Raw genomic sequence first — 18336 nt, 5'->3', positions numbered from 1 at the left:
GATGGCTTCTCCTTAGGAGTTGTTGGTCTAAAATGGTGCTTGTTGAGGCTGGGCATGTGCTAACTGGTGTTAGAGATTAGTCCGTGTCTCCTTCCGATGGCATTAGCTACAGAGACAAGACAGTTCTTTCCATCTTATAGTGGGCTATGACTTACTGCATTAGTCCCTTAAACAAGGAAGTCTGTGATCAGCATTTCAGTAAGTGAAGATTACTGCACTACACTTAGCACTTAGGCTGCTAAGTTGGGACAAGTCTCGTGTTTGAGTGCACAGGAAGAGGCACTTGCTAGGTAGGAATTTCGAACCAGTCTAGTCTGTAAGCAGGAGCTGCAGATACTTATACAGACTGTAGCTTGCACAGGATAATCACGTTGCCAATAATAACAACTATCGTTGTGGTATTTGTTGCTTTTGCTTCCAAGGACCCATTTCTCTGTCTGATGGCCCATCGCTCTGGAAGGGATGATGCTTTTTTTCCCACCCCCCAGTACTAGTTAAGGTGAAGCCTTAGTAGCCATAACAAACCAACCCTGTTGCCATCGAATCAGATCTGACTCATGGCAAAACCATGTGGGTCAGAGTAGAACAGTGTTCTATAGGGTTTCCAAAGGCTGATTTTTTGGAAGTAGATCTCCAGGCCTTTCTTCCGAGACACCTCTGAGTGGACTTGAACCTCCAACCTCTTTTTTAACATCCAAATGCATTAACCATTGGTACCAAACAGGAACTCCAGCTGTAACAAAGAGACTTCAAAATGTAATGGCTCAAACAAGAGAGAAGTTTATGTCTCTCTTAGAATAATCCAGAGCAGGTAGATCTGCTCTGCTCCACACAGACATCCAGGAACCTGGGTGAATGAGGTAGCTGTACCACCCTCAACACATGACTTCAGGGGTGCCCCACTCTTTGCCATTTCCATCCAGCAGGAAGGAAAGGAAGCATGCAGGAGGCTCACCCTGTGTCTTTAGGCCCAGGCCTATAAGTGGCCACCCATCCCTTTGTCTCATATTCCATTGGTGAGAACTGAGTCTCAGGGCCAAAGCTGACTGCAAGGGAGGCTGGGACATATCGCTTCTAGCCAGGTCTCATGTGTTCTAGCCATAACTCTAGCCAAGAGGCTCGTAATCCAGACATGCTCCCTTGAGAGCTGAATCTTGAGCAGTACAATAAAAAAGGCTGAAGATGGCTGGAGCTGATCTGTCCCAGCAGAGCATCCTGAGTAAATTCTCCACTGATTGCTGCCACCTGGACTCCCGGAGCTGCCCTGATTTCTGTCCCTTTTTTTTACCTTTCCCAGCGGCATTTCTATAAGTGCCTTTTCTACTTAAGCTAAGCAGAGTTCCGTCACCTGTCTGTCAGTTTGTCATACTGTGGTAGCTTATGGGTTGCTGTGATGCTGGAAGCTATGCCACCATTATTTCAAATACCAGCAGGATCACCCATGGTTGACAGGTTTCAGCAGAGTTTCCAGACTAAGAATAGGAAGAAAGGCCTGGCCATCTGCTTCCGAAAATTAGGCAATGAAAACTTATGGATAACGACAGAACATTGTCCCACTCACTTGCTTTGGACCTGTCATCAGAAGGGGCCAACCACTGGATCATGTTTGGTGAGGCAGAGGACCATTGAGAATGTGAGATGGATTGGCACGATAGCGGCAACAATGGACTCAAAAATGCTGGTGATAGTAAGGATAAAGCAGGACCAGGCTACGCTTCCTCTGTTGAATATAAGGTCACCATGAGTTGGAGTCTATCAAGATGAGTTGGAGTCTATCTAGATGGGAGCTAACAAAGACAAGAGCCAGAGTTGGTGTTTGCTGCTTGCAACAAAGATCTGTTTAACTGATAGAACTACCTCTTTGTAACAGTCCATGGTTTAACTGAATAACAATTACTTCTTGTTTTCTATGTGCCAACGTTCTAAGTATTCAGAATGCACGGGTGAACAAAACAGATTGCAGCCCTGCCCTCATTGAGATCTCCTTCCAGCCTCTTCTGATTTCTAGCCAGCAAAATTCCCCCCTCTCAGGGCTCTCTCCTCTCAGTGTCTTTGGTGAGGGCTGAAAGTCAAGGACGGTCCAGCACGGGTCCTACAAGGGCAAGTGCACAGTAAGGAGACTACCAACACTGAGTGAGCTCTCCTCAGGCATGCTTGCCCTGATTCTGCCTCGCTTTTATGTTGCAATATGTAAATGAATTACCAGTGTGCCTTGCAAGCAGGTTATGCCAGGGTGGCTATGTGACTGTTGCGCTGCACCCTCGACAACTCCACCAGCTATAGGCATAATTTTTGTGACAAGTTGGAATTTGCATATTAGCAGGCAGCTTTCTGGTGAACCCAAATGAAAATTCCACCCCACCCCTCACCCCAGGCTATTATTACAGGCATCCACTACCAACAAGCACATTCAAAAACAGATGCCTTCATTTACGTCTCACCTTTACCTCATTGTCATGCAAATCGCCTGAATCAAGGAGTCTAAAAAGTGCTGGAGAGATGACTGGAGAGCATCTTAAATAAGCAACAAGTCACTGTTCAGGGCATTCCTTGATTAATTGGGAGTTACAGCAAAATGCAACAGGCTCCAGCCGGTGGCAACTTGCTGACACCAAATTATCTTTGAATACCCTCCAGTGACGTGAACGACTTCCTCTTGCTGCTTCTGTAAATTCTTTGTGGGTTTTCGTCCGCCCCCGCCCCCCCACTTTTCCTTGAGGAGCGGAGGTGGGAGGGGAGACGGGGTGGGATGGGAAGGAGACGCCAGCTGCAGATATTCAGCCTCATTAGTGGAGCGCTGGGGCCAGGACGGCGGGGTAGGATTCCTGGCTGCCTCGGAACCAGGTGGACTCGCCTACTTAATAATAGCGGCCTCACAGGTTTCCACCTTAAATATATGTGATGGAAGGATGGTATGAATAATTCAGTGAGCATGAGGTCCTGAACCCACGTTGTCGCTCAAGAGGAGGAAAGCCACGTGCCTCAGGTACAAAGTTTTCAAGCCTATCAGGGCTTAATCTCCCTCTTTCAGAGGGTTTTTTTTTTCCAGAGCTTTGCTACTAAGTGCTGTGTAGGTGTGAAAAGCCTTATTACCATGTAATTTTGTTGGAAGCAGACTTCCAAGTACCTGCTTTACTTTATATTCACATACACAAAAAAGATCAAAACCCATTTTATTTCCTAACAATAGCCAATTTCTCTCTAATTATTATAAAATACTGAATTTGGAGGCACGGCGCCCAAGTCGACTCCCCACGTTGCTCTCCCCGCCCCATATATGAATATCTTATTTATTGCCTTTCCCATAATGAACTTTGAGATAAACAACAGAAAAAGTAATTTGTTTTTTGACAATGCTGAACCTTTGAATAGAGAAAATCACACAGTTGAACACAGAGCGCAGTCCTGTGTGGTAAGTGGTATCCATGGCAACCAATAGATTTTTATGCTAAGTCTGGCCTTTAAAAACATTTCACGTTTACCACTGAGAAAAAGATGGCCTTGATTTAAAAATGATACAACAAGTACCTCAGATGGGCATGCTTTCTGCTGTGGGCTGCAAACACAATTAAGAGGCATCTCCTTGGCACCGAATCACCTCAATAGTATCTGTGTCATCCTTGACGTACATCTCGAACCACCTGGAGAAAGAAAAAGGTTGGACATTTTGTATTCTGCTGCAGGGGCTGAAGCAGTTTGTTTTTCACTTGTTCTCTTTGTATTTAATACCGGGAGTACAAAAAAAAAAAGAAAAAAACAGGAGTAAAAATAGCCTGTTGGCCTCTTATCTTAGTCTGTGATCATGGTGACAGTGAAAATATTATGGCCTGCTTATCTTGGGAGCAGATCCAATCGCACCCGCTTATTATAACTTAAAATAATGGATGGAGAAATACCTACCATACCAGCTTCAGACTAAGCACCCGAAATTAGTTTCTGTTCACATTTAGAAAGTTCAGTCCCAAAAATGGAATGCACTTGTAGCAAAGAAAGGACGTCACCTTTCATGGCATACTTGAATAAAGTGAGAAGCCCTCTTCTTTAAAAAGAGAGAGAGAGAAATTTGATCAATGATACATCAAAGGAAGGAAACAAAATTGATGTCTTTGGGAGGAGTTCATTTTGTAAGTTCTCTGAGAGCTTCCTTTCTAAGATGGCATTTCTATTTCAAGCTCTTTCCAAGGGGGCTATTCTTTATTATTCAGTATGGGATTATATTGGCCATACATGCGCTGGTTTGGTGTACCACAGAATCAGACAGGAGGTGTGAGAAGAACTGGACAAGGCCCTTCCAGAGGTCGTCCTCTGTAGATATTTTCAGCTGGTATGCTTTGCCAACTGAGGGGGTGGGGTGGGGGTGGGGTGGGCGTGGGGTGGGGGTGGGGTGGGGTGAGGCGGATAGCTTCTCGGGATGTGTTCTAATATGTACATTGGGGATGGTGGAGACGGGGGCAAGGTTGAGGAAAGCCTTTGGCTGCTGGTGGTGCAAATGGTTAACACATTCGGTTGCTAACCAAAAGGTTAGAGGTTCGAGTTCACCAAGAGCTACCTCGAAAGAAAGGCCTGGCATTCTACTTCTGAAAAATAACAGTAATTAAAAATCCGGCGCAGCACAGTTCTACTCTGACACACAGGGGTTCACCTTGAGTCAGAGTCAACTCAAGGGCAACACGGGTTTAGTTTATCTTTCTGAAGAAGCATTCTTCCCTGGTGTGTTTTCTGTTTCGTTGTTTTGTTTTGGGGGGGGTGCAGGAGGAGTGTCTACCTTGCAAACACCTCCCCTGCCTTCTCTGAGTCACCCCTCCACATGTGTGAGTGGCAAACAGGACAGTTCTGTGGCCCCTCGAAGGTTGGTTTTGATGAATCAAGGGTCATTTCTGATTCACCAGTCTTTTCTAAAGAGAAAAGAGAACATTGCCAAATACCTGAGAAGTGAGGTGGACCCGGGAAGGCGGTGATGCCCAAAAGGAATTGCAAGGGGGTGGGAGGAGCTGGAGGCTGTACTCTGTTCCTTGCATTCAGAACCTTTGCTTGCTGTGTGGGCCTTAGGCCCAGGACCACACATCAGCCACCTGCCCAAAGGCACGAGCCATTCATCTTTCTGAGATAATTTTCTTCCTTCGGCCCACGGAGAGCTCTGGGCTATCTTTGGCTGGGGAAGGCATGTTGACTGTCTCACATCCTAGAACATAAATCACTCTCTCTAGGCCTTGTTAACTTTTACTTATACGCTGTTTTAATGTAGAACTGTCGGGACCCCATGAAAATAATGGGTAGTGACAGGTTTAGGATTAAAATCTTCTCAGGTAGTTAGGATGGTGAGTGAGGTTATAAATTGCTTTTAAAGAGCTGAGGCATGGATTATGAGCTTCATATGCTTACTCCAAATGGACACCAATGAGGCAGCTGGGACAAGTGTATGCTAGTAATTCATCTTAATTATTTGTCAGCAAAGCCATCTCAATAAGAGATGTCTTTCATTTTGATTAAAATGACCCCTGGTAATCTCTAAAGGGTCTCGTCTGAAAGGCACCATTGAAAGGGAGAAGTTGAGTCTTCTGGGCCCTGGGATTTCATGTCTCAAGCAAGGAGCACTGAATCAGAAAAAATATATCAACTAATGTAAAGATATAGCTCAAGTGTCCAATTACAGATACATCCATAATTCTCTCAGATGGCCTTATTTGCTTCATTGTCAGGGCATCAGTAGGCTCATAATACCTCTCAAAATTTATCATATCTCAGGGCTCAATGGACAGGGATGACTGTTTACTCACTGAGACACAGGGCTTTGAGGAGGGCCAGGACCTGTCATGACGTCCCATAGGGCAGGCAGGTGCAACAGGGCCCGGTTTGTGTAACTATGGAAGGCAGTGAGCAGGCAAAGCAAACGGCAGCCACTGCCAACCTCAGGGGAACAAGCAATTTCTTCTGGGACTAAGGAGAGTGGAGGAGGTCTACCAAGTTTGAATGGAATCTGGGCAAGAACCAGGTAGGGTAACTGGGTCGGGAGAGAGGAGCAGACCTGTACTCTTTGGAACTCGGGGGCAGGGGCTCGATGATCCTGTCACTCCTGACGGGAACTACTCAGTGCCTGAGGAACACACAGGAGCACGATGCTCACGCCGAAGGTGCTTTGGTTTGAAGTGTCCCCCCAAAATTCATGCTGTAAATCCTATCCTCTATGCATGTGAGGAGCCTTGGTGGCACAGTGGTTAAGCACGCAACTGCTAACCAAAAGCTCAGTGATTCGAACGCACTAGCTGCTCCATGGGAGAAAGAAGTGGCAGTCTGCTTCTCTAAAGATGACAGCCTTGAAATTCCTACGGGGCAGTCCTGTTCTGTTCTGTAGGGTTGCTGTGCGTCAGAATCCACTCGATGGCAACAGGTATACATGTGGATGTAATCCCATCTGGGAATAGGGTTTTCTGTGTTATGTTAATGAGACTGCATCAGTGTAAGGTATGTTTCAAGTGGATCACTTTTGAGATATAAAAAAGCAGTTTAGGCACAGAGAAGCAAGCACAAGTGGGGAAAGACTGATGCCACGTGGCCTTCACCACGGAGCCGAGGAGGAGACACTGAAGGAGGAGGCAATTTCCCCCAGGGCGGACAGAGAGGGCCTTCCCCTAGAGCCGTGCCCTGAATTCAGGCTTCTTGTCCTAAACTTCCTTAAAGCCACCCACTTGTGGTATTTCTGTTATAACATCACTAGGAAATAAGGCAGAAGGGCCTCCATGAGGTCAGACTATCAAGGTCATTCATCATCAATAAATAGTTACGGTTCATCTACACGCTTTCAGAGCCTGGATACATCAGTAAACAGTACAAACAAAAACCGTTCTCTTCATACAGCTTATTACATTCTAGTGGGGTCAGTTACCCCACATCTAGACTCATTCCTCAAATGGGACCAAGTCTGCTTATATGGATTGTTCCTTGGGATACGAGGTACTTGGGACCAAGAGTGGACCTGCATCCAGCCTCAGGCAGCTGAAAAAATAGTTGCCAGGAGATGAGCCAGAGTGGTGGGCTGCCTCGGAGTCACATGTCCTCTTCTAGCTGATGCTACTGGGTGGAAAAGCCTCTCTGTATCTTGGAGAAGCTCTACAATTCAATTCCAATTCCCTAAAATATTTCTGACTTTTAAAACATGTAACTATAGATACAGACAAACTGCATTGCCGTGCTTCAGAAAACCATCTGCTAGACTTTAATTTGCTCCTTAGGACTGAAATCATGTAATAACACATTCAGGAACATTCTTTCCTCCATATTGGCAGGTTTTAAAAAATCATATGGAGTAGCATAAGCTTACTTTACCATTCTGTTCGTGGTGGATTCATTTTCCAGGACTTCTCATTGATGGACATGAGCAAAATGGAATTTCACTAAGACTGCACAATTTTGCTAATATGATACACTCTATACAAACTTAAAGTCATTTGGAATATTTTTCCATAGGAATTATTAACAGGTTTTTTTCCTTATTAAATGTATGACTACCTCCATGTGTCTACAGAGTAGGCATCTAAGTTACATAGGTGAAATTTGTGCATGAAAGATGAGAGTTCTTGCTCACTATCATGAGAAAGGAGCCCTGGTGGTATAGTGGTTAACTGCTACGGCTACTAACCAAAAGGTCGGCAGTTCAAATCCACCAGCCGCTCCTTGGAAACATGATGATTCAGAATCAACTTGATTGCAGTGGGTTTGTTTTTGTTTGTTTTTTTATCATTAGAAAATGCACTTAAGGTTGTATTTTTAATAATCAAATTCTCTGTTTAACAAACATTTGTTAAGCATCTATAATGTGCCAAGCCTAGTTCCCCTCCAGAGCTCCCAGTTTGGTGAAGGAGAAACATGTAAATACAGAAATTCCATAAAATATGATGTGCTATAAAGAATGCACACATACATCATATTTTATGGAATTTCTGTGTTTACATGTTTCTCCTTCACTAAATTGGGAGCTCTGGGGGGAACCAGGCTTGGCACATTATAGATAAGTATGTTTCACGGTACCGTGGCTGTGCAAGGAGGAAGTCCTTAGCTGCCTGGCACATGATTTCCAGAGGAAGGGATTTTTGCACTTCTTAAGGAATTCCCAGCAACTTCAAACAGCATGAGCAAAAGTAAGAGGGACAAGAAAGAGCATGGAACATTCTGGCAACTGCAAGCATGTTGGCAAGCCTGGAGCTCAGGGTTTGTATGAACAAGCTTTGAAAGATGAGACTGGAAATACTCACCAAGGCCACATTATGGTGTGTCTTGTCAACTAGAAACACACTGGGTCCCTGGGTAGTACAAACAGTTAATATGCTTGGCTGCTAACTGAAAAGTTGGAGATTTGAGCCTACCCAGAGGCATCTTAGAAGAAAGGCGTGGTGATCTACTTCTGAAAAATTAGTCATTGAAAACCCTGTCCAGTACAATTATACTCTGACACGCACAGGGTCACCATGAGTCATAATCGACTTGATGGCAACTGGTTTTTGTTTTGTTTTCAAATGTACTAGGGGATTTGGACTTGATCTGAAGATAACAGGCAGCCTTTTAAGGAAGGTTACTTTCTGTTGATTCATCCACACTTGCTCACTCCATCCTCTTGAAATAACAGGATTCCAAGATGGCACACTCTGTCCATGAAACAGCGGGAAGCCAATGGATCCATCTGAGGATCAGATCAAGTCTTGACCTCAGCTTCATGGATCCATGTCTTTAGCAGCTGCTTTGACTTGGCAAAATAGTGCAACAATCTTGGATAGGAGGAGTCTTATCAGGAATAAGGAGTCTAATGAGAAATTTTCCCTGAATTAGAAGCTTGAAATCTCAAGTCTGGGAAAGTTAGATCGGTGTCTTTCTGACCTCATATCTGACGTTCCTGCATCTGAGGTCTATTGACCCAGACTGTATCTCTTCGGAAAGTCCCTAAACCATACAGCATGAAACTTGAAAGACCAAAGCTAGGGGTGGGTGAGGGGGCTAACATCCAACGAATATGCTCTATTTTTTATTTTGTTTCTGCCCCTCAGCCCTTTAAGAAAAAAGTCACGTAAAGAATAATGCCCAAGAAATACTTTTCTTTATATCTTACCCAAACTACTTTCCGATACGATGAGATGGCATTCTGCCTTATTTAACAAGCCTGGAAATGAGGAGTAAATGAGTCGATATGACTGGAGAATTTTGAAACCTTTTCTTTAAATGGCACTCATTTGTTTTATATTCTGGATGGGATGAAGTTTAGCAAATCAAACTTGCCTTTCAACCGTGAAGAAGATTGGAGTCTGTTGACTGAACATTTCTACTTGGACTCTCTCTCTCGTAATTTTACTTAGAGCATCAATCCGTTGCTCTGGATGCTTTAAGTTTTCCTTTAACTGTCATTTGCTGACTTCCACCTCGGGGGTATTTTAGCCAACTACCGCTTCTCGTGTGGAGAGAAAAAGCTTTGGTGGGTGAAAAAGGACCCTGTCAGTTCTTCCTACTCCATTCTGGGCTCTGTCAGTGTCTTGATTTGTAGGGAGGGACAAAGCACTTAACCTTTGTGTCTCCAAAAGCAAAAGATGAATTCTGTTCTATTTGTGCTGTTCATTAACAGATGGGAGTTGCACAGATTAACTGCTCTTTTCCCCTACTTCTTTGACCTTAAGATGACTGCCTCAAGGGGGTTGCTGTGCAGATGTGTAGCACGCAGGGCCGCAGAAAAGATGATCGGCAAATGCCCCGTGATGATGATGATGATGATGAAACTCACTTGATTCCTCGGGAAATGCCAAACTCCCTGCAGGATAACACACATGGAACTCTCTAGATTGAAATGCTGGAGGAAGCTATGTAAAATGGAAAAGAAAAGTGGGTGTCTACCAAACCTGAACATACCCTACTTTAACATTTTGCCTGGTAAAGCCATTGATAATAACTAAATTGGTTGAAAACCAAATGGCAGGTAGGATCTTTGATGAGTTCCTAGAGATTAAATCAGCTAAGTGCTGTTGATACTTGGTCACTAAACCAATGGGATTCTTTGACCTGGCAAGATACTCAACATCAGTATCTCTGCAGTTGAGGAGAGAAGGAATGAAGTCATGGAGAGTCCAGCCCACTAGTTTCCATTTGTTTTATGACTCTATTTGCCAGGCTGCTCTCAAAGTCTTCCCCTTAGCAGAAAAGAATACTCCTTTATCCCCGGTGACTGATAAGATGAAGTATAATTGTCCCCTGTATTTGCACATATCTTTGAATCCACGTGAAGTTACAAGGAAAGATGCAGGACTTTCTCTAAATCAACATTTCCCAAAATGTGCTTCACATAATACTAGTTCCTCTAGACACTCTTTAAATTAGCATTCCATGATCAAATAAGCTTGGGAAATGCTTTCAAGAATTGTTTACTGAGAATTTATGTTAATAAAAGAGGAACAATGTAGAAAAGAAGGGTGAGAATGGTTGCACAACTTGAAGAACATAATATCACTGAATTGTACATGTAGAAATTGTTCAATTGGTGTATATTTTGCTGTGGTATCTTTTTAACAACAATAAAAAAATATTTACTGAATGCTGGGCGTTCAGTGTCTGAATCCCTCTGGGTCATGGCATGAGATAAGGTCAGAGAACAGGCAGAGAACAGATCAGTTAAGGTCTCGTAGACCATGGTAAGGACTTTGGCTTTTATTTTTTTTTAGAATAGGCAATCACTGGAAGGTTTTAAGTAGAACTTACCCAGTGAGTAGTGGAAGAGTAAAAACTTCAGAAACTCCTGAGAGGAAAAAATATGTGAAACATCGTTTAACCCAATGTTAGCCCAACTTACTGAACTTCTAATTCCTATTGTCTTAGGCTGGGTTCTCTAGAGAAGCAAAACCAATGAAGCGTGTGTGTGTGTGTGTGTGTGTGTGTATACACACACACACACAGAGATAGATTTGTATCAAGGAAATGGCTCATGTGTTGTAGAGGCTGGAAAGTCCCAAGTCTGTGGGTCAGGCTGGAAGCTTCTCCTGACTCATATAGCTACAGAGTCTGAAAAACCCAAGATCAGCAGGTAAGACAGCAGGCAGCTGGCTCACAGGCTGCAGGGGCTAATGAATCCCAAGATCAGCAGCTAAGATGCTAGCTCAAGTCCCAAGAACCAGAAGTTAGGTGCAAGATCGAGAGAGAGCAAAAGCCAGGGAGCTTTGCTAGAAAGTTCACATATATTGGATGCAGGCCACACCCTGAGGAAACTCCCTTTCGTACTGATTGGCTGCTCATAGCAGATCTCATCATGGAGATGATTACAGTATATCAGATCTCATTATGGAGGTGATCTTATCATTACATAGCTGCCAAACTATATCATAACTGTTAAACCACTGATAACTATGGCCCAGCCAAGTTGACACATAACCGTAACCATCACAGTCCATTCCTTTTCAGCTTGGCACACATATACATCTCCTTACCCCATATACAATCTCTAAATAAAGAAAATTATGAAGTTATATTTGCTCCTAACGTGATACAACTAACATACGTACAACCAAAAATGCTCCAGCTCTGTTTAAATCTTTTATAAGTGAAGAAAACAAAAATATTTGATGCACACATACAAGGAAGAAAATAATCATAGCAATTTAGAGTCCTCATTTCTGCAAAGGGTTGTATGGCTGCAGCTACTATTTAGAACTGCCTTCTTCCACAACCCATTCCAAATTCCCTTTACCCTCAGCAAGCACCTCAACTGGTCATGGTTCTCTGCCTGGTGGGGTGACCCAAACCTTCATTCCTGAAGAGTCTTGGCCATTAGTAGACATGTCAGAATTGGGTTGCTGTAGTTTTCCATTGACTTTAATCACAGGATATGGTAGTACTAAGAGATGCCCTAAGGGATTTCCTGCATTCCAGACATACCCTTCTTTACCTCCATTATGTAATATCAATCTCTTTCCTCTTGGTAGTTGAGATCGACCACACCAGACAATACAGTAACTCCCTTCTTTGCCTGTTGATCCAGAGGCATGAGGAGCCCAAAGCAGCCCAGTGGCATTCTTAACTTCCGGTTCAATGGAATGAATCAGTGTTGGATTTCCTGATGGGAGCATTCCTCCCTTTGGAACGAAGACCTCTGGACCTACAGAGCATAGGGCTATGGGGGCAGGAAGCAAAAATTTTGCAAGTGGGTACTGGGGGTAATAATGAGTGATGCCACTCTCATTTCCACCCCTTGATTCCGAGATCCATGAATCCTGGCTATGGGAGAAACAGCATCATATATTGGATGCTGGTTTAGGGCATATACAGCCTCCTGGAGAATACTGTCCCAACCTTGCAAGGTGTTGCCACCTAGCTGGCACCATAATTGTGTCTTTAGAAGACCATTCTGTCGTTCTACTAAGCCAGCTGCTTCAGGATGTTGGAGAACATGGTAAGACCAGTGAATTCCATGAGCATGGGCTCATTGCTTCAATTCATTTATGTGACGTGAGTCCCTTGATCTGAGGCAATGCTGTGTAGGATACTATGATGGTGGATAAGGCATTCTGTAAGTCCATGGATGGTAGCTTTGGCAGAAACATTGTGTGCAGAGAAGGCAAATCCGTATCCAGAGTAAGTGTCTATTCTAGCAAGAACAAAATGCTGCCCTTTCCATGATGGGAACAGTCCAATGTAATCAACATGCCACCTTGTTGCTGGCTGATCACCTCAAGGAATGGTGCCATATTGGAGATTAAGTATTGGTGTCTGCTGCTTGCAGACTGGGCACTTGTCAATGGCTGTAACTAAGTCTGCCTTGGTGAGTGGAAGTCCATGTTGCTGAGCCCATGCATAATCTCCGTGCCTGCCACCAAGGCCACTTTGTTCATGACCCCATTGGGCAATGACAGGAGTGGCTGGAAAAAGAGAATGACTGGTTGCCACAGAACGCATCATCCTGTCCACTTGATTGTTAAAATCCTCCTCTACTGAGGTCACCTATTGGTGAACATTCATATGAGACACAAGTATCTTCATTTCTTTGGTCCATTCAGAGAGGTCTATCCACATACCTCTTCCCCATACCTCCTTATCTCCAGCTTTCCAATCATGTTCCTTCCAAGTCCCTGACCGTCCAGCCAAACCATTTACCACAATCCATGAATCAGTATACATTCGCACATTGGCCGTATCTCCTTCCAAGCAAAGTGAACAACTAGGTGCACTGCTCAAAGTTCTGGCCATTAGAATTTCCCTTCACCACCATCCTTCAGTTAGGTTTCAGAAAGGGGCTGTAGTGTGCTGCTGTCCACTTTCAAGTGGTGCCTTCATATACTGCAGAACCATCTGTAAACCAGGCACAAGTTTTCTCTTCCTCACTCAACTGATCGTAAGGAACTTCCGTGAGGCCATAGATGCAGACTGGGAGAGGGCAGATAATATGACAGGAGTGGAGACCATGGGCATTTAGGCCACTTCCTCATGCAACTTACTTGTACCTTCAGATCCTGCTCAGGCTTGATCTCATATATACTACTTCCATTTAATGATGGAGTGTTGCAGTGCACAACCAACTTTATGGCTCTCTGGGTCAGACAACACCTAGTTCATGATGGGCAGCTCAGGCCACATGGTGACTTGGTGATCCATGGTTAAGTGTTCAGTCTCTATTAAGGCCCAGTAAAAAGTCAAAAGCGGTGTCTCAAAAGGAGAGTAGTTATCTGCAGAGAAGGACAGAGCTTTGCTCCAAAATCATAATGGTCTGTGTTGTGATTCACCAATAGGAGCTTGCCTAAGACTTCAAACAGCATCTCTATCTGTCACTGACACTTCAAGCACCATTGGACCAGCCAGATCATATGGCCCAAGTGGCAGAGTGGCTTACACAGCAGCCTGAACCTGTTGCAGAGCCTTTTCTTGTTCTGGGCCCCACTCAAAACTAGCAGCTTTTCAAGTCACTTTGTAAATAGGCTGAAGTAATACACCTAGATGAGGAACTTGTTGCCTCCAAAATCCGAAGAAGCCCACCAGACATTGTGCTTCCTTTTTAGTTGTGGGAGGGGCCAGGTGCAGTAACTTATCTTTCGCTTTAGAAGGAATATCTTGACATACCTCATACAACTGGCCCCCTAGAAATTTCACTGAGATAGAAGGTGCCCGAATTTTTGTGGAATTAATATCCCACCCTCGAAAAAAAAAAAAAAAAAATTTTTTTTTTTTTAGCAGGCAAATGTTTTACCACTAAGTCCAGAGTCATTGATACTTCTTACTTACTAGGTCCAATCAGCGTAATGCCATCAATGTAATGGACCAGTGTGATGGCTCCTGGAAGGGAAAGATGATCAAAGTCCCTGTGGACTAATTATGACATAGGGCTGGAGAGTTGATATACCCTTGAAGTAGGACACTGTAAGGTGTATTGCTGACCTTGCCAGCTGAAGGCATACTGTTTCTGGTGGTCCTTCGAAACAGGTATGGAGAAAAAGGCATTAACCAGATCGAGTTGCATACCAGGTACCAGTAGATGTATTAATTTGCTCAAGCAATGAAACCACATCTGGAACAGCAGCTGCAATTGGAGTCACCACCTGATTAAGTTTTTGATAATCCACTGTCATTCTCCAAGATCCAGCTGTTTTTTGCACAGGCCAAATTGTCGGGTTGAATGGGGATGTGGTGGGGAATCACCACCCCGGCATCCGTCAAGTCTTTGATGGTGGCAGTAACCTTCACAATTCCTCCAGGAATGTGGTGCTGCTTTTGGTTTACTATTTTCCTAGGTAGGGGCAGTTCTAAAGGCTTCCACTTAGCTTTTCCTACCATAATAGCCATTATTCCACTTGTCAGGGATCCAATGTGGGGGTTCTGCCAATTGCTGAATGTATCTATTCCAAGTATGCATTCTGGAACTGGGGTAATTACTATAGGATGGGTTCAGGGACACACTGGATCCACAGGGAGCTGAACCTGAGCTACAACTCCATTAATAACCTGACCTCCATACGCCCACACTCTGACTGGTGGGCCACAGTGACGTTTTGGGTCTCCTGAAATTAGTGTCTGTTGAAAGCCAGTGTCTAGTAATCTCAAAAAGTCTGGTTATTTCCTTTTCTCCAGTGAACAGCCACTCTGGTAGGTCATAGATCTCTTTGGGGAAGGCTGGGAGAAAGATTAACAGTATACATTTTTGGCAGTGTAGTGGAGTCCTTCCTCAGGGAAACTGGCCTCCCCTTCATTCAAGGAGTTTTGGGTATATAAACTGGCTCAAGTCTATGGACCGAATGAGGGGCTGCGACTTTCTATTCCTGCAATTCGAGTTAGACTGCCATTCACTTGACCTAGAATTCTTCTGCTTGTATAGATCAAGTAAATATTTAGTACATTTTTTATCTACTTCACTGCTAGGAACATATGCCAATGCCATAAGTCCATAAGAGTCAGACTATTCTGATTACTCCTTTGACTCCACTGTCCATTATAGTAACCACATCCAACTTGTCTTTGTCAATTTTGTGCTGCCACTTGGCCCTTACTACCACGGGGTCCAATCAGCCCCCTAATCTTGTAGTTAATTCAGTTAGGGCAGTTCCCACCGTCAAATCTGACTTACATAAAATAGAAATCATGGCAGTCTTCAAGGATGCTGGGGCTCCCTTCACAAATTTGTTCTTCACCATTGTGGTAAAAGGTGTGTCTTCTGGGCACTCCATGTGTGGGTCTGTGGGTCGAACCTGATAAATCCTCTCTAATATGCCAGTTTCCCTAAACGTTTGGATACCTTCGTCTATAGTATACCAAGGCAGGTCTGGTACTTCAACTTGATTTAGTGTAGGCCACTGTATAACCCATGCTTCAGCAACCCAACCAAATAAACTGTTAGATCCTTTCCTAACTTCTTGAGCTGAAACATTGAAGAATCCGTGCTTAGTGGGCCCATATCAATATACTCAGACTGATCCATCTTTATGTTCCTTGCACCATTATCCCATACCCTTAATAGCCATTCCCACACATATTCCCCAGGTTTCTGTTTGTACCTATTAGAAAAGTCAAGCAGTTCTTTTGGAGTGTAGCATACCTCCTCCTGGGTCACACTTTGTACTTCACCTTTTGGGGCTCACTGGGACTTAAGTCTAATTATAGGTTTAGAAGCAAAAATGGGTGGTGGAGATGTGTTCTGAGAACATTCAGCAATGTCTTGTAAGGCATCTGCCTCAGGTTATATCCTAGGCAATGACTCAGATACCTCCCCAGGGGGTGACTCAGACAAAGGCTCTTCAGACACAGCTGGGTTAATCTCATCTGATATGGGTGGAGGGGCTAATGGTTTTACTGGGGAGAATGGTTTAGCAGACAAAAATGGAGTGATCTCTTCAGATGGGAGTGAGAGGGCTGGTTCTGTTGGCAGGAATGATTCAACAGAATTTAGGGGCTCAGTGTCCCCAGCTTCCTGATTATCTGCCCATATGTCTCTATTCCAAGCTTCAGGATCCCATTTCTTCCCAATCAATGCCCTCACTTTAACACACAATTTGAGGTTGGGAATTCAATTGGCATTATAATTCAGCCACTCTTACGATAAGACTCTGGGTTAGGTTTTCAGCAATATCAGCTCTGTTACTATAAGAAATAAGGCTTTCTTTCAAGGCACAAGTGGAAAATTTGAAGTCATTTATGAGGTGCTTGAACTGTGACTCTGAAGTCCTTAGTTCATCTCTTTCTTTCACTATCTTATCTAGCTAAAGTTTGATCAACTGTGTAGCTGCTTTATACTTATCATTTTGACAAAATTGTATAAGGGTATCAAACATGCAATCACCAGAGCCTCACATTTCACCAATAGCTGATCTATTGGTGGTGATATTTTGCATATTTCTATGCCATTGATTAGCAATGTCCTCTTTACTACTGGAAGCAGAGTCATGAACATCTTTAAGACTAACCAGACTTGAGAACCAATTTAGAAAACTCATCCTTACAGTTTTGTTTCTCTAGAACCACTGTCAGTACCAAATGTCTTAGGCTGGGTTCCCTAGAGAAGCAAAACCAATGAGCCATATATGTGTGTAGAGAGAGAGAAAAAAAAAAAATTTTTTTTTTCTTTTTTTAGAGAGATTTATATCAAGGAAAGGGTTCATGGAGTTGTAGAGGCTGGAAGTCCCAGGTCTGTGGTTCAGGCTGGAGGCTTCTCCCAACTCATGTAGCTACAGGGGCTGATGAACCCAAGATCAGCAGGTGAGACTGCAGGACGCTGTCTCACAGGCTTTGGAGGCTGACAAATCCCAATATCGGCAAGTAAGCTGCTAGCTCAAGTCTGAAGAACCAGAGGCCAGATACAGGATCCAGAGTGAGCAAAAGCCAAGGAGCTTTGCCAGAAATTCCACATGTATTGTATGCAAACCACATCCCCAAGGAAACTCCCTTTCAACTGATTGACTGCTCATAGTAGATCTGATCAAGGAGGTGATTACATTATATCAGACTTCTTGATGGAGGCGATTACATCATTACATAGCTGACAAACTACATCATAACTGTCAAACCACTGATAATCTTGGCCCAGCCAAGTTGACACACAACCTTAACCATCACACCTACTAACACATCAGGAAACACAATTTTGAATTTAAAAGAAGCATTCTTTTGCCTCTTTTTTTTTCTTTTTTTACTCATTGAAGCATTTTATTTATATGTATGTATTATATTCCTAGATAAAGAATGTCAGGATTTTCTCTCCTGTGTATTTTTGTTTTGTTTCCTCGCGGTCCGTGATGCCAGCTCAGGTTGTCAATACAATGAAACCAATCAGACAGGACAAGGATGGATTATTCTGCCACTTTTCTACATCTTTGTTTTATCATCAAACCTGGAGTTGCTCACGCCACACTTGTTTAATCTGCCCATGAGGTTCATAACAATTTGCCCAGCTCTGTGATCTTGAATGTTTTCAAATTCGCCAATATAACCTAACCGTGCTCCATCATCACAGCTAGAAACTGGACAATGACTTTGGAGCATGGCTTAATAAGAACCTGGTGTGTGCCTCTCTTCTCGCCATTATTGATGCTCTGAAGAGCACTGGCCAGGATGTTCATGCATACCACTATGGTGGCACCAAACTATGGCAGAAAGAGCTGCCTCCTTTTGATATCCTTGCCCACCATGCTCCTTTAACACTAAGATGCTGTTCATGGAACAGGGCTTTCACTGCAAAATTGTTTCAGTTTTGAACATTAGCCACTTCATGCTTCTCCCCATTCCTTCTCTGTATTCACATTGTTGTGTTATTACTCTTTGAATACATTTATTTATTCCCTTATATTAGTTAGGGTAGATGAACTCCTGTAATTAATAGACATAAAAATGTGTACTGGC

At 43.6% G+C, this 18336-nt stretch overlaps 1 pseudogene; it reads right to left on the bottom strand.

The window, feature by feature from the left end:
• Positions 1-17668: 17668 nt before the first annotated feature.
• LOC135233050 (small ribosomal subunit protein uS8-like) lies at positions 17669-18059 on the bottom strand (annotated as a pseudogene).
• Between the last annotated feature and the right edge of the window lie 277 nt (positions 18060-18336).

Source organism: Loxodonta africana, chromosome 13 (assembly GCF_030014295.1).
Source record: "Loxodonta africana isolate mLoxAfr1 chromosome 13, mLoxAfr1.hap2, whole genome shotgun sequence".
Classification (NCBI taxonomy): Eukaryota; Metazoa; Chordata; class Mammalia; order Proboscidea; family Elephantidae; genus Loxodonta; species Loxodonta africana.
This window is presented reverse-complemented; position numbering and strand designations above follow the sequence as displayed.